This window comes from Lynx canadensis, chromosome F2, assembly GCF_007474595.2.
Source record: "Lynx canadensis isolate LIC74 chromosome F2, mLynCan4.pri.v2, whole genome shotgun sequence".
Classification (NCBI taxonomy): domain Eukaryota; kingdom Metazoa; phylum Chordata; class Mammalia; order Carnivora; family Felidae; genus Lynx; species Lynx canadensis.
The window spans coordinates 56,471,810-56,488,617 of record NC_044320.2 but is presented as its reverse complement, the minus strand read 5'-3'; the positions used below and the strand labels follow the sequence as shown (position 1 = coordinate 56,488,617).

Genomic DNA, 16,808 nt, shown 5'->3' with positions numbered 1-16,808 from the left:
GTATTAAACAATGAATTACTAAATTCTACACCTGAAACGAATATTACACTATATATTAACTAAATGGAATTTAAATAAAAACTTAGGAAGGAAAAACATTATTACTTTCTGCTTTGATAATATTTAAAAAAATTTTTTTTAATTTATTCATTTTTCAGAAAGAGACACAGAGCATGAACAGGGGAGGGGCAGAGAGAGAGAGGGCGACACATAATCCAAAGCAGACTCCAGGTTCTGAGCTGTCAGCACAGATCCCATCGCAGGGCTCGAATTCACAAACTGTGAGATCATGACCTGAGCTGAAGCCGGATGCTTAACCGACTGAGCCACCCAGGTGCCCCGATAACATTTTTTAATAGACTACTCACTTTCCTACTTCTTAAATAGAATGCAATAAACAAAATTTGATTTTTGGCTGATTATGAAATATATCACAAGCCTGCCTTATTTTATGGTGCTTTGTTCTATTGTGCTTTCCAGGTACTTCACTTTTTACAAATTGAAGGTGTGTAACAACCCTGTGTTGAGCAAGTCTGTCACAGCCATTTTCCAATAGCATTACTCACTTCATGTCTCTATGCTACATTTTGGTAATTCTTATGAAATTTCAATTTTTTTCATTATTATTATATTTGTGATGGCTTTCATTACTATTTTATTTGTCTGTGATCAGTGATCTTGGGTGTTACTATTTTAATTGTTTTGGGTGCCATCAACTGCATCCATACAAGATGGTGAATTTAATTGATAAGTGTTGTGTATGCTGTGATTGCTCCACTGACTGGCTATTCCCCCACTTCCCTCCCTCCCTGAGCATCCCTATTTCATGAGACACACAATATTAAAATGAGGACAATTAATAACCTCGCAATGGCCTCTAAGTGTTCATGTGAAAGAGTTACTTGTCTTTCATTTTAAATCAAAAGCTAGAAATGATTGAGCCTAGGGAGGAAGGCATGTTGAAAGCTGGGACAGGTCAAAAGCTAGGTCTCTTGTGCCAAAGAGTTAGCCAAGTTGTGAATGCAAAGGAAAAGTTCCTGAAGGAAGTTAAAAGTGTTACACCAGTGAACACACAAGTGATAAAGCAAAACGGCCTTATTGTTGCTATGGAGAAAGTTTGAGTGGTCTGGATAGAAGATCAAACCAGCCACAACAGTCCCTTAAACCAAAGACTAGTCCACAGCAAGGCCCTGACTCTCTTCAATTCTGTGAAGACTGAGAGAGGTGAGGAAACTGCAGAAGAAAAGTCTGAAGCTAGTGGAAGCAGGTTCATGAGGTTTAAGGAAAGCAGCCATCACCATAACATAAAGTGCAAAGTGAAGCAGCAAATGTTGATGTAGAAGCAGCTACATCGGATCCAGAAGATCCAACTATGATAGTTAATGAAGGTGGCTACCCCAAAAGTAGATTAAAAAAATGTTTTTAATGTTTATTTTTGAGACAGAAAGACAGAGTGTGAGTGGAAGAGGGGCAGAGAGAGAAGGGGACACAGAATCTGAAGCAGGCTCCAGGCTCTGAGCTGTCAGCACAGAGCCTGACGTGGGGCTCAAACCCACAGACCGTGAGATCATGACCTGAGCTGAAGTCAAACGCTCAACTGACTGAGCCACACAGGTGCCCCAAAAAACCAGGTTTTTTTTAACAACAGATTTTCAATGTAACTACTAGAAGGTGTCTCTAATTTGGTCTTTGCTGGATTCTTTTCTCACTTTTATTAAATAGTCATGACTTTTAGTCAGTTCCAAACAACAGAAAACAGAATCAAAACTGTTGAACCCATTTTCATTAAAATTTATATTCCGAGACATGAGGGTTAGAAGTTCTCCATCGTTACCTTTAAATTAAATTATTAAAAGAAAAGATGACAGTAGAAGTATAACAAAAAACAATGAAACTGAAAATAGAGGTATTTGAATAGCACACTGGCACACATCATGCCAAGTAATTAAAAGTCCACAGATACTAAAGCATAATAATAATGAGGCTTAGGCTAGAGTTAGCTTAATTACATGTCAGCTGTTAACACCACAGAAGCATCACCAGATGTATTTTTCATCTGCTATTCTCCTGATTTTTAGTATTTACTTTCAGTTTATTTTTTTGTCTAATAGTCACATTATTAAGTATGGACATTGGAAAAAGCCTTTGGGTTAGCAAAACAGAAAACAATCTGAAGCTAGGAGTTAGGTAGCCATATTGGATTGCCACTATTGTGAGACTGGCACCATTTTTATGACATTTGTTTCTCCCTGAAGAGTTCAAATGTCTGAGGAGGAGATGCCATGTAATGTTTTATGACAAGAGAGTTCTTTGGATTGTATTGAGTACAATGCCTTATATTTCAGATATGGAAATCTTTCCATCTAAAGAAATTGAGAACATTGTACAGAAAGGCATGAAAGCAAGATTTCATCAATACAAACACCTCTGCACAGAATCTACAATTAAAAGAATCCCAGGGCACACATTTCCATTCCACAAATGTTTATCTGCATATATCTTGAGACGTCTTTAATTAAATAACAGTGTTTGGAGGTAACTAAAATAACATTAAGGAAAACTCCCTATCTCCGGATTTATACCATGCTGATGACATCCTTCAGCACCTATCTTCACTGCCCATAATTGTGTATTTGGATCCATGGAAGTAAAGGTTAGCCCATTGCACATTTTCTCTCTTTCAAAAAAAAATGTGATAGAACGGAGAACACAATGTAATTTTGTGGTTGCTGATACTAATAATATAATTAAAATTCTTAGGTTAGATCACTCCTGTCTAGGTTACATAGAAAATGTATCACACTTGACTGGAAAAAGGCATAGGGTATCTGGAAATGTTTCTCATACTCATACTCAGTGTCTGAGTTCCCTACTGAATGATATATCAAATATTGGGTCTGCTTTTATCACCTTGAATGCCTTAGGGATTTCCTCTAATAGACTTTATCAGATTATTATTGTAAACTTCTGATGTGATTTACAAGATTATTTAGTGCATTTTCCTATTCGAAGGAAATATTTGTAAGAGCAGTTATATGGAACCTTCGAAAAGAGATAGGATGAGACTTTTTTTCTCTCTTAAATGTATTGATTTACTTTTTTTTTTTTTTTTTTTTTGATGAGGATGTAGCTGAGAACATAGGAGAGGGGAAGATGCACTGCAGAGTGCTACCTGCTTCTCACTGTGGCATGAAGGCCTATTTGCATCCAATGAAAAGAGGAGTCTGAAGGTGCAAAATTATCTGTGAGAGCGCTGCCCAGCTAAAGCAGTGATTTCAAGGGCCCAAAAGACTGAAGTCTTCACTCGAAAGACAAACTCTCCCCTGCCTCTGCTCCTGTGCTTTTGGGGTGACCAAACTGTATGACATCCTATGAGAAGTGAAGAAGTTCATCCATACCCACAAACAGGGCTTTACTTTTCTTTTTCTCTTTTAAGTTTATTTATCTTTGAGAGAGAGAGCAAGCAGGGGAGGGGCAGAGAGAGAGAGAGAGAGAGAGAGAGAGAGAGAGAGAGAGAGCCAAGCAGGCTCTGCACTGTCAGCACAGTGACCAAGGTGGGGCTCAAGCCCACAAACCATGAAATCATGACCTGAGCTGAAACCAAGAGTAGGACACTTAACCGACTGATCCACCCAGGTGCCCCAAAACAGGGCTTTTCTGAGGGACATTGAATTTGGCTACTGGAAGGGAGACCATTGTCAGGCAACCCAGAAAGAGCTCCTAAAATTGATTTTCAGAGAACATATTGGTCCCTGCACTCCATTCATTTTTCTAGCCTTCAATATTTATTTCACAAACAAGCTTTCTGTGTGACTCAGAAGTCTAAATTAAAAGTTATCTGTTTTAGGGGCGCCTGGGTGGCGCAGTCGGTTAAGCGTCCGACTTCAGCCAGGTCACGATCTCGCGGTCCGTGAGTTCGAGCCCCGCGTCGGGCTCTGGGCTGATGGCTCGGAGCCTGGAGCCTGTTTCCGATTCTGTGTCTCCCTCTCTCTCTGCCCCTACCCCGTTCATGCTCTGTCTCTCTCTGTCCCAAAAAAAATAAATAAACGTTGAAAAAAAAATTTAATAAAAAAAAAAAAAAAGTTATCTGTTTTAATATTATAGCACATTTATTTCATAATACTTATCATGAACTTTGTGGTTCCATGTGGTCAGAGATCATTTCTAATGGCTTTACATCTGTCAATCCAGTGACAAGCCCATTTTGCTACTTAGATGTCCATCTTAGATGCTCAAATTTTTTTTTACATACTAATTGACTAAATGAATGAATTATTGAATGAATGAGTAAAATAACCCCCATGTCTCCTCCACTTAACAAAATTGTGACAATCTTTCAAATCCTGGCTAGAGTTCCCTCTTTCACTCCAATCCCAAACTAATTAATCAATTCAAAACACTTTACCATGTAAGAGTAGCAAAGGTACTGCGTAATGCACAATCTACTCATTTATCTCACTTATATTTTTTCATTAATCATTTATTGCTTTCTATTATTAATTCCTTCTTATATATGGTTTATATCTACACTTAAATTATTAAATACTAGAGTATATAGTCTGAATCTTACAAGAAACCAGATATTTGCATATTGATTATCTTGTTATTTAAGGAAGACGATTTTCCCATAGAATATGTCACGAGCTTAGCTTTTACTCATAATCTCCTATTAATTACATTGCAACATATGGGGGCCTTCATTTTCGGTCATAGATCCTCTGATGTGTGAATATTTCTGCATGTGCAGAGGGGTATCACTAGGAAACTTGGGATTAGGAATGAAAGGACACACATATAACCAATTTTGCTCTATTTTATTGACAGCAAATAAGAGTGAAAGTGTCAGCTAGAAAATGTGTCTTTTTTTATTTCAAAAGCATGCTTATTCTATGAAATTTTGCCCTTCCAACAGAGAATCTAATCTCACAAACTTCTGTATTTGTTATCTCATTAATCAAGACAACAATCTTCATTTAGACAAATCACCACCCCTGCAAGGAGCCATCAGTTGGCACAATTCCAAGAGACTCTCTTTCATTAGTTATTGTGTGTAAATAGCAGTCATTTCACCTCCCCCCACACCAGCCGGCCCCTGCATAGGTGATAGCAAGAGAGGTATCCAAGACGGAATGTAAAAGCTTTACTTTTGAGAAATAAAGTCACATAAATCACAGTCTGTGAGTTTTCACACCTTTTTCTTGCCTTCTTTTATAACATTTTTACACAGATATATTAACATAATTTACAATTCACAATTTTGTAGTTATTTGACTACAAATCATCCTCAAGGTAATTAACTTATAATGTCATCTTCTCAGAGTCCATCCCAGCTCTTGGCACATAGTAGGTATTAAATAATTATCTAAATATCTTACCTATCATAGGAATTACCAAACAACATTACGTAACTAACTGTCTGTATTGTATATAAATGTATGTATCTGCAGATCTTTTTAAATTCTAACTGTAACTTAAACCCAAGCAGAAAAGCAACCCTTGTAATCAATTAAAGATCCCAAGGCATTATAAAGACCTATTTAAACTAAATAATTAGCGATTTAGTGCAATATATATCCTTATATATCAGACTGAAAAATTAATAAGGCAAAAATATATCTACTGATAACACGTACTTGGATTTTATCAATGTTTAAATGTTTTATTTTACTAAAAGAATGAATTTATCTTATTTTGCTGTTATCCAATATAGTCATTATATATTGTGAACAATATATTTAATATATATTTAAGAGGGATAAGGGTAATACTTAATAAAAAAAAACAGTCTTCTGGAATAATATCATAACTTGTAGTTCTGAAACAGTAAAAACTGCATAAAAAGTTACCAGTGTTGCCCAGATTCATTAAAGTTTCTAGCACTTTTGTACATATTTTATATTTTATTAATATAGTTCAAACATATAGAAAATAACATACAATCATTCATCCATGTAGCTATCTCACTGTATTTGCTCACTTCTCTCTCCCTTTCTTCTCTATATATTGTCCAACCTTTTTTACCCAAAGGAACCAAAGTTTTGATGTTTATTTATTTTGAGAGAGAGAGAGAAAGAGGCAGAGCATGTACAGGGGAGGGACAGAGAGAGAGGGAGGCACAGAATCTGAAACAGGCTCCAGGCTCCGAGCTGTCAGCACAGAGCCAACATAGGGCTTGAACTCAGGAACCCCAATATCATGACCTGAGCCGTAACTGGATTCTTAGCTAACTGAGCTACCCAGGCACCCCAGGGTAACCAAACTTTTGATATTGGTGCACTTGGTTATAGTTTCATTACTTTGACATCATAGAAACTATATTTATTGGTCTCTGCCTCCAGCTCCTGGCACAGAGCTCCTAAAACCTTTGTAATTTCCTGAGTGAGAAGAGCACTGTAAGCATCTTTTGTTCTATTAAGACAACTCTGTGTGGGTTCTTGCATGGCTCCTCAATGGGGAATGGTCACCAGAAAGACCAAGGCATGATTGGAAGCTGTGAATTTTCAGCCCCTCTCCCCAGTCTCCAGTGAGGGGAGAGAAGCTGGAAATGGAGCAAAAAACTGATCATGCCTATGTGAAGAAGAAGCCTCCATAAAATCCCAATAAGAGGAGTTCAGACTGCTTCTTGGCTGGCCAATACATCCTCACCGAGAGAGTGGCATACCCAGACTCCGCAAGACCCTTGGTGTCTCTTCATCTCTGTCCTTTATTATATCCTTTACTAAACTGGTAAACATAAGTAAGTATTTTCCTGAGTTCTGTGGGCCACTCTAACAATTCAACTGAAACTGAGAAAGGGTCACAAGAACCTCTGATTTATAGCCAAATCAGACAGAAGTGGTGAATAACCTGAAGACCTACTCCTTGTGACTGACATCTGAAATTAAGAGGGGGCACAGTCTTGTGAGACCGAGCCCTTAACCTGTGGGGTCTCATACCATCTCCAGGTTTGGTATTAAAAGTGACTTAAATTATAGGACACACAGCTGATGTCTCAGAGAATCGCTTGTCGTGGGGGAAAAAGCCTACACATTTGGTGACCAGAAGTGCCAGAATGAAGTGTGCTGTGTGAATAGTACAGGAGACACACAAGAGGAAGAATGAACTGAGTTTTTCCCTACAATGGAAGAAAAAGACTGGGTTGTTCATTTTAACTATGGATATGTATGTGTAAATGTATATATTCTTAAATCATATACTGTTTTTATCATTTAAGAGTGACATAAAAGATAATAAATTCTATATATGTTTTGGTATCTGGGACAAATATACAATCCAGGTTGATTTCAAAATAAATAAGCACACAATACATATATCTTTAACTGTATAAGTGCTTCCACTCAGCAAAGGTAAGTATTATAATAAGAACTCATTTATGAACATTTATTCTGTACTAAGCAATATTCTAAGTGTATTACTCGAGTTTTCTCCTTATTCCTCATAATAAAGCTAAAAGGGAAGCCCTACAAATTTCCCAATTTACAAAAATTAAAAGGAGACAATTAGAAATTATTATTTGTCTGTGGTCACCTGTGGCAGAACTGAGATTCAAAACTTAGCAGACCGACTCCAGAATGTTCCCATTAACCACTTTACTATACATAAATTTTTTTGTGAACTATCAAATATTTGTTACTATTTAGAGACTGGTATAATAGACTGTAGTAGTTATAAGAAAAAAACAAACTTATTAAAATTGAATTCTATGCCCTCAATCTTTAATGTTTCTTAGATATGAGATCCCTTTGAAAGTCTGGCATATACTATGGGCTTTACCTTCAGATTTGGGTATACATATATACTTCAGATTTGGGTGTACATACACATATATGTATACATATGCATTAATTTGTGTTATATATTAGAGTTTCCTCAGATAGCCTAAACAGCAGTTTATGAAAATAGAATTATACAAACATTATGTATATTAGTCCTTCCCAATACTTTTTTATTCATTTTATCAATTTTAATTTTAGCTACAAAATATTTTTAGATAGATTGAATTATTATCTATTTTTAAGAACATAATTTGCTATTAGCAGATTGTATAAATAGTGTTTAGGTAACTCTCAAAGGCTGTGTAGTTTAATTCCAATATAAATATCCCAAAAGGTACAAAGGGAGCCCAAGTATTTTGGGTTTGAGGATACTTTTGTGGGCTAGCTTGAAAATGTTGCTACTTTCAATAACATTTTCTTTTCTTTTAACGTTTTTATTTATTTTTGAGAGAAAGAGCCAAGAAGTCATTGGCTTCAAACTAATCTACCTCAAATCTTACATTACCAAGGTTCTCTGTAATTCTTGGTATGCAATTAAGAACTGGAAATCTTCTACTTGTCCCCAGTCACTATTTTGTTTATGGTAAGAATGGAGTGTAAGTCAAGAGTAATATGACAATGGCCAAATAGCTATAGATTTGTAGTGTGATCCTTGTGAGAATAAGGAAACAACAGTGATTGAGTATCTTTTGGGAAATGCATTTGACCATAGACATCCTTCCAGGATCCCTTTGAAGACCTAATTCTCTGCTATTTGCCAGAACTCGAAATGTATATCATGGATTTAAAAACCCAAAATCTATGCCCTTAAAAAATGTTTAATTGTGCTTTAGTAATAGTCACTTTTTAAAGTTTTGTTACATTTTGACAGAGTAAAACACTGCATTTATCAAGGGCATTCTTTCTCACTTACAAACATTTTCAAACCTGTAGCAGCTGGACAATTCTTAATAGACTTGAAAGTGAGGGTAAATAGGGTTGTCATAACTAGTCAATCAGTCAATCAATCATTCTCTTTTTAACCAAAGTAATATTTTGTGGCAGTAATAGAAGGAGCATATTATCCCCCCGAAACATTGTATTCACCAGTCATAGTTTGGAAACCAAATTCTTTCACTGGTATTTAAGCACTTCTAGTATAAGTGTTTATGGAGTTTAAGTAAGAAAAAATTCTCAGTTTCTATGTTTGTAAATTGGGAAGAAGTATAACTGATATTAACTACTTCCTAGAATTTTTGTGAAAAAATACCTGGGTCAGAACCTGCACTAACTCAGTATTCAGTAAAATAGACTAACATTATTTTGTTGCTATGATTATTTTTTTTACCTTTCAGTTTGTGCCTTTGTGGCATAATCAGTCTTTCCAGTTTCACTGAGATATAATTGACATATAGCACTGCATTCATTTAAGAGACACAGCATAATGATTTGATTTACATATATCATGAAGTAATTACAAGTTTACTTAACATAATTATCTCATACAGTTACAAAAAAATATTTTTCTTGTGATAAAAACTTAGGATTTACTATCTTAACTTTCATTTATAGCAAAAATATGGAACAGTTCACAAATTTGTGTGTCATCCTTATGGGGGGGCCATGCTAATCTTCTCTGTATCATTTCAGTTCTATTATGTGTGCAGCCAAAGTGGGCAATCTATATCTATATCTGTATCTATCTATATCAATATCTATATGCACACACACACATAATGCTTATTTCGGTAGACCTTCCATCTTCCATTTTTGTCAGACAAAGTAATTCTTTTCAAGAAATTATTTCTTAACAGCAAATTAAGTAGTGAGGAAGTGAGATTCTGTTGTGTATTTCAGCAATCAACAAAAGATGAGAGTCTTCTGAAATATTTATTTTAGGTCCTAGAATTTAAACATTGGACATTTGCTCCTCTTGATCATCTTTTAAGATCAAATAATAAACAATTTGATTTGACATATTTCCTCTCTGGTGTCTCACACATCTGTTAAAACATAACAAACAGGGGTAGCACTTAATGAGAATCTGGAGAAGGATGTATATAAATAAACTGAATCTCAACTTGAAAGTTACTAATTGCTCCTTGGTATTAATATGGATGTAATGTATTTATTATAGGATCTTTCTGCCAAATAACTACGGTCTATTTAAACTAGTGGCTCCATAATCACAATAATATCCTAAGTAAGAAAGCTACATCATAGCCAATGTATATCACTATCACTATTATTAAATGCATCCAGCCTATTAAAATGTACCCAGCTTATTAAATGTTACATATTTCTGAATTTTTAAGGTAATTTATTGTCAAGTTAGCTAACACACAGTGTATACAGTGTGCTCTTGACATCGGGAGTAGGTTCCCGTGATTCATCACTTACATACAACACCCAGCGCTCATAGCAACAAGTGCCTTCTTCAATGCGCATCACTCATTTTCCCTGCCCCCGATCTCCTCACTCCCATCAATATCTGAATTTCTTAAGACTCAATTCAATTATCCCCAAATAATGAGTCAAAATTTCCCCCCAAATAATGTTATTTCTGAAGTGTTTAACCTTTAACATAGGGCCAGCTTCTTCTTAAGGGCTTTATCCTATATCTTTTCAGCATACTTCATATTTACCTATTTTCCATTCAAACAAGTGCATTTAAGCAGATATACTGTTTCCCCAGCGTACAATAGAGATAGTAATCGTCTGCTTCTATTAATTTTCTTACTGAAAAAATATCTCTCAGTAGTATATTAATAGGTTTTAATACACTGAGGGCTTGTATTGACCCCTAAAACAGGAGATGGACAGACAGTAATACACCAAAGCATCCACCTGACTTACAAACTCCAAGTATTTCAATTGCCTTCATGATAGTTATTGTTGACTCCAGTTTTAAATGTCATTGCCAGTCAGGGTTGGTAAGAAGCTCTTTTTCCCACCCTTGATTATTTCCTAAGCCATTCAAGGTTTGGAATCGGAACATTCCTACTCAGAGTAAATATAAAATAAATAGATAAGGCCTAGTGAGGGCAAAGCCAGGTCAAAAAGATGTCATTATAAATGTTATATCACTGTAGCTATCTTCATTTCCACATTTACAAAGTTTTTATAAAGTAATAAGCAAATTTTTGTCATTATTTCTGAAATTAAATCAGTCATCTACTCAACAAGCATTGAGGAATGACTGTGACAAACACTTTTCTAAGGCATGCGGTGGACAGACAGGCAAGGACCTTGCTTTCCTGGTGCTTACATTCTGGAGAGATGGGTAGGTGGATTTCAGAGTGAACGGCCAGAAGAATAAAGAAGAAAACCAATATTTTATTAAACAAGACAATTTAGAGAAGTGATAAGTGGCACTAAAAAGAAAACAATATTTTTGTGACACACTGAGGGGACAGATTTTAGATTCGGTGGTTCAGGAAACCCTTCTATGGGGGTGATCTTGGAAATGATCTCTGAATTATGCAAAGTACTTGCCTGTATGACCAATTGAAAGCAGAGAATTCCAGGCAAAGGAAATTTTAAAAATAAGGGAAAAAATGATGGAATGTTTGTATTTCATCAAAACGTGAACCGAAGAAGTTCAATGATATTTTAATTTTTTAAATGTCCTGAAAATATACTGATGTACTGTTTTAAGAAATGTTTAAGCAACAAATTAAAAAGTGGACAATGACTTCAGACAAAGATGTAAGAGAGCCATCTGTGAACCTAATATTCTTATTCAACACCACTGTAATGAAATTTGTGAGTCTGAGTGCTGAGTTCAACAATAATTCACTACCTGTTTCTTCATAGGAAGTGTGCTCAATTATCTCAGCTATCAGAAACTTCTAGGTGATCCTCTAAAAATACTCGTATAAACTATTTAGAAATATTGTTGCTGTTCCAAACCATAGTCAAAAATCCTTTTTATCCTACAACCCAGTACTCTCACTCTCTCACACACACACACACACACAACTGAAAAATGTGTTTCCCAGAACAATACTGTGTGACGAACTCTTGATATTTTCTATCATTTCATTTTTAAAACATTTAAACATGTTTCATAACTTACTAAATTGCTTTTATGACTCATCGATGGGTTTGTATGTAAAGATTGGAAATACTATTCTAAGAGACATTCACAAATTTACACACCCTAATCTATACACCAAAGACAAAAACAAAAACAAAAACAACTAGGTCAATTACTATAGGCTAAAATTATTTATCCTTTCAGGAATAAACAGTAGTATAGTTCTTCAATGTTTTGCCAAATACTAAATAGAGGGGGAAAAAAAGAAGAAGAAGAAACCAGAATTAATCTTTTCTTTGCCTAACAACACGGTAATTTTGTGTTTGCTAGGAAGGCAATGTTTATATTAAATGGAGAAGTAGAAAGAATTCCATACTTATAAGGAAAGCTGATTTTCTTTCTGGTCACTCCTGACCCCATCTATTGGTCTCAATCATTCCCTAAATGTAGAAAGGAAGCATTTAAGAATTTAACAGTAGGGGTCCCTGGGTGGCTCAGTTGGTTAAGTGTCTGACTTTGACTCAGGTCATGATCTCACAGTTTGTGAGTTCGAGCTCTGCCTCAGGCTCACTGCTCTCAGCCCAGATCCTGGAGCCTGCTTTGGGTTCTGTGTCTCCCTCTCTCTCTCTCTGCCCCTTCCCCACTCATACTTTGTCTCTCTTCCTCTCTCAAAAATAAATAAACATTAAAAAATTTTTTTAAATAAAAAAGAATTTAACAGTAAACTCTTAAGAGAATTACAGTAAAAGATCAAAATGGTTTTAGTTAAAAAACTTCATAATAGTGAATCTAACATTTACAAAATAAACTTTTAACAGTAATACTTGAAATTTGTATTTATATTTGTCCTTAAATTTTTAACCACCTCAAGTAGAAATGTCACATAATAAATTATTCCAAAACAAAGTTTCACGCAAATTTTGGCCTCAGAATACATATTTACACACATATTGATGTTTTGGAATTTATCCACAATTCAAATAAAAAATGTAAAGTCATATTTGGAGTATACGGATTTCAACAGACTGAAAGCCAGCCTTTAGGGTTCCTTCCTCTCAACTCTGACCCTAAGATGATTTATGTTTCTCATTTGTTACTTTAAGATATTTTATAAAAAGTTGTTACATATATGTTGTAAAAGTAATATTGAATAAACCAGAAAGTCTAATAAGTGCTATAGATTTATGTGGGAAGGATGCAGACCCTGACATTTATTTATCATAGGCGAACCCTCGAGCCTTGCAAGATGTCTGTTAATTCCCAGTGAGTGGGGCCTGGTGGTCTGACTCCTGTGCCTTTGCTAGCTCCTTCTTGTCTACTCTGGATCACCCTGAGCCTAGCCACCAACTCTGCTATAAACTTTTACAGACTTTATTGTAGTCTTAGAAGGTTATGGGGCAAGGCGAGACCATGAATCCCACAAGCGTCCCCCACTGACTGATTCTAATCACTTGGCCTCCTACATCTAAGTTTCCGAATTCCTTCCCATGGAAATCCACAAGCTCCTGACCTTGCCTCTGGTAGAACAGTTTGATCACACTCAGGCCTCTTTAATATAGGATACTCCTACCACATGGCTTATCTTGAAGTTTCCTTCAACAGAAAATCTCCTCTGTAACAGAAATTTTCAAACACAATAGTATATATGTACATGTAGTAAAAGCATCTTATGCAGATCTGAGAAGCGCTCCATAGATGTTCTTTCACTTTTCTCTAAAGCAACTTCCACTTTAAGCTCTGGTTGGATTGCCGGCTGCAGACACTTCACTACTGAAGGAGGAGAAACTTCCAATGAGTCCATTAGGCTCATTCTGGTGGCTTACAGAAAGTCCAAATACTTTCGTGGTGGGCCACATGATCATAAAACTACACATGGAAGCTTTTTTGTTTAAAACTCCTTTGTTGAGGTATAATTTATATCAAATAAACTATCAATTTTGAATATATAGTTCCATGAGTTTTGACACATTTATAACCCTGTGTAACTACCAATATCATCAAACATTACCCAGAAAAGTTTTCTTTTATCACTATCCATCCTTCATCCCTGGTGAGGCAAACACAGATTTACTTTCTGAATCTGTTTTTTAGTTTTTCTACCTTCTAGAAACTTCTATAAATGAAATCATACAGTATGTACTCTTATATGTCTGGTCTCTCAGCATACTCTTGTTGATTCATACATGTTATTGTATTTATCAGTAGTATATTCTTTTTCACTGACAAGTAGTATTGCATCACACAGATACACCATAATTGATTTACCTTTTCATTTGTTTTTCGGTTTGGGAATATATCAACTTTGTGGCTCTTCCTAAAATGTATTATACAGCCCAACTCTTAGAAGATGGCGGAAGAGCATGGAAGTTTTTTGTGTGTCTCATGTCCATGAAATACAGCCAGACCAACACTAAACTATCCTACACACCTAGAAAACTGACTGGAGGATTAACACAACAATCTGCACAACCTGAACCACAGAATTCAGCAGGTACACAGTGTGGAGAAGTGAACTAGAAAGCGCAGGAAGGGAGGTGCTTTTGTGACCTGAGAGAGGCTGGAGACTTGGGGGGGGGGGGGGGGGAGAATAGGGGAAAAGCAAACCTCCCCAAAAGCAGCTGGAGAGAAAGTGGAAAATTGGAAACAGCCACAGGGACTAAACTAAAAAGGGAGAAAAGAGAGGGTTTAAATTCCATTAAGACTGTAAACAAAGGGAGCGCAAAGGCTGCAACTCCACAGCTCAATACCTGGTGGGAAGGGAGAATCCTCAGGAACAGAGTGGGGTCCAGGAGGTTCTCGGGCCACACGGGGAAAAGCGGTTCCACTGCTGGAAGGACATTTGGCAGAGACTGTTGAAGCCACCTGGTCCCAGCCCAGAAGACGGCCACATTCGCTGGTGCTGGAACAAGGTCCTTAAGGGTGAAGCCTGGTGCCGGATGTGTGTTGTGATTTTCCATAATCCCTGAAATGCTGCTGCTACACTGTCTCACAAATTTTTCTGGGGCCGCTGGCACCTGGCCACAGTCTTGGGGCACCGGAAGCAGCAGGGTCCCGCAAGCGTTCCTGTGCGCAGCCGGCATTCAGCCATTGCTCGGTGAGACCCTCCCACAGAGGCACAGAACGGTCAAAGCCTCAGTCCTTCGGAAGTAAGGGGTCGGGGAAACAGCCGCATCTGAGACAAAACCCGGGAGAGGGGTACTGCCTGGGGCCTGGTCATGGAGAGTGAAAAAGCGGAGAGTGGACAAAAGCTGAAGACATAGGACGGGTGTCCGATTGCTGACCCGGGAGAACAGACTGGGTAGCTGGCTAGCGCCATTTTCAACAATCCCGCGCATGCGCATACGCACCTACGAGCCCCGCAACAATCCGCCCCAGTAGGCTAGCAGCGCCATCTAGTGGAGAGAGGAGTTATTACACTGAGCTCCACCCAACTGGGCCAACTTCCCTCTTCAAGAACACAAGTCTCACTGCCCGCTTAATTTACGGACTATGAAGAGCTACATAGACTGACATCTAGGGGAAAACGAAGTAATTTCGGTCCTACATCAATCTGTTAGCAGGTTCATCTATTCGATTTTATTTCTTTTTTTTTTCTTTTATACTTCTTTTACTTGAATACAGAAAGAGAAAAAATTCATTTTTATTTTCAATTTTTATGAAAAATATTTTTTTAATTTTTATTACTGTATTTTTTACCTTTGTGTAATTTTTTCAAATTCTATTTTACTTCCATCATTGTATTTTACTCTACTTCAGTGTATTCACCTTTTCAAATATTCAAACGATCTTCTTTTTTATTTTTTTCTCTTTTTTGTATCTTTTCTTTTTCTTGAATGCAGAAACAGAAAAACTTCATTTTTACCTTCAATTTATATTAAAAATATTTTTCTTTAACTTTTTTAACTATATTTTTTGCTTTAATGTAAATTTTTTCAAATTCTATTTTACTTCCATCATTTTATTTTAGTCTACTACAGTGTATTCACTTTTTCAAATTTTCAAACGATTTTCTTTTTTCCATTTTTTCTTTTTTCTCTTTTTCTTTTTCATTTCTTTTCTTTTTATTGAAGAGAAAAAGAAAAAAAATTATTTTTAATTTTTAATAAAAATACTTTTAATTTTTTTCTACTATATTCTTTACTTCTGTGTATATTTTTTCAAATTCTATTTTACCTCCATCATCTCATTTTAGTCTACTTCAGTGTATTCATTTTTTCAAATTCTCAAATGATTTCTTTCCCCTACCCCCTTTTTTTCCTCTAATCTGTCAAACCACTTTCAACACCCAGACCAAAACACACCTAGGATCTAGCATCATTTATTCGATTTGTGTGTGTGTGTGTGTTTAATTATTTAATTTTAATATTTTTTAATTTTAATTTTTCTTTTAATTTTAATTTTTCTACCTCATTAATTACTTTTCTTTCTTCAAAATGACAAAACGAAGGAAATCACCCCAAAAGAAAGAGCATGAAGAAACAACAGCCAGGGATTTAACCAACACAGATACAAGCAAGATGTCTGAACCAGAATTTAGAATCACGATAATAAGAATACTAGCTGGAGTCGAAGACAGATTAGAATTTCTACAGAGATAAAAGAAGTAAAAAAGACCCAGAATGAAATTATAAATGCTATAACTGAGCTGCAATCACGGATGGATGCAGTGGTGGCAAGGATGGATGAGGCAGAACAGAGAATCAGTGATATAGAGGACAAACTTATAGAGAAAAATGAAGCAGAACAAAAGAGGGAGATTAAGGCAAAAGAGCACAATATAAGATTTAGAGAAATCAGTGACTCATTAAAAAGGAACAACATCAGAATCATAGGGGTCCCAGAAGAGGAAGAGAGAGAAATAGAGGTTGAAGTGTTATGTGAGCCAATCATAGCGGAAAACTTTCCTAACCTGGGGAAAGACACAGACATCAAATCCAGGAAGCACAGAGGACCCCCATTAGATTCAACAAAAACCAACCATCAACAAGGCATATCATAGTCAAATTCACAAAATA

The 16,808-nt window shown here is 36.1% G+C and overlaps 1 non-coding gene across 1 annotated transcript; it reads right to left on the bottom strand.

Annotated features, from left to right (window-relative positions):
* Window positions 1–9,327: 9,327 nt before the first annotated feature.
* Window positions 9,328–9,432, bottom strand: LOC115506605. Its single transcript, XR_003966450.1, has one exon. It is a non-coding gene; the product is annotated as a U6 spliceosomal RNA (small nuclear RNA).
* Window positions 9,433–16,808: the final 7,376 nt, after the last annotated feature.